This window comes from Cyprinodon variegatus, unplaced genomic scaffold (assembly GCF_000732505.1).
Source record: "Cyprinodon variegatus isolate N-32 unplaced genomic scaffold, C_variegatus-1.0 Scaffold1753, whole genome shotgun sequence".
Classification (NCBI taxonomy): Eukaryota; Metazoa; Chordata; class Actinopteri; order Cyprinodontiformes; family Cyprinodontidae; genus Cyprinodon; species Cyprinodon variegatus.
In genome coordinates, this window is record NW_015152206.1 from 44,362 (window position 1) to 45,446 (window position 1,085).

The following is a 1,085-nucleotide window of genomic DNA, read 5'->3' on the forward strand; positions in this document are numbered from 1 at the left end:
CTGCCAGAAACCAGGATACAAACCTTGGAGCTAACTAAAACTAGCAGAACCGAACACAAAACAATGATCTGGCCTTGATAGCTGGAACTGAGCCCAATATAAGGGAGAACGGCAGATGGCTGAGATGGGTGACAATTAGGAGCCAAACTGAGTTAAGCAGGTGAAAGTCATGAATAATTAAGATGAGCTATTATGGCAAATCATGACACATATAGGGCACTATATAGTGGTGATAAGTGTCCGAACATCTAATGGAGTAAAAAGTTGTGGACTCGAAATTTCCCTCAAGGCACCTTGAAAAATTGTGATCATCCACGGTCACCAGATGAGCAGATATATCCCAGATTGCTTTGCAAGTGCTCTTCTCGCAAAGCAAATATGAGATTTGCTGTGAGGGCGAGAAAAAACAAAGATGGTGCAGGCACCATGCGGGGAGGCAAAGTTACGAGATTAACAGGGAGCAAAAAGTAGTGATCATCTGTCTGAATAGTAAGTTAACTTAGGTAACTATAAAGTCCAATATATAGTCCCTGCTCTATATAGTGATTAAGGGGTTAGGGCGGACGTTCGGACACACCCTTTGACACTTTCTGAAAATGCCGGATGGTGTTGTATCTCACTGGTGAACCTAAGCAAATTCCAGAAACTGTCCGGGTTGGTTTGGGGGATTAATCGAGTTAATGGTTTGTCCAGGGGAATATACAAGCTCAGATCCATTAGAGCAGAGACAGGCAGCATAATCAAGGGGACAAACCAGGGTTGGGAATATGAGAAAAAGTCCAAAGTCAGAGTAACGTTATCCAAGATTCAGAGACAATCCAGGGGAGAATCCGAGCGCGACGTCAGGGCACAGAAAACAGGTCAGAGATAAAAAAAATAAAATAAACTATGACAGGTCCAATAGGGTTCAGGCAGACTCAGAGAATCAGGAGCCAGAATCAGGTCAGAATCAGACAGACAGGCAAGTACCAGGAATGCAGGATTAAACTCACCGGTGGGTCATAATAATCTGGCATTAGTGACTAGTCTGAGAGCTGGTGAGCAAAAGGATCTGATGGAGGGTGATTTGAAAAATCTTCAATAAG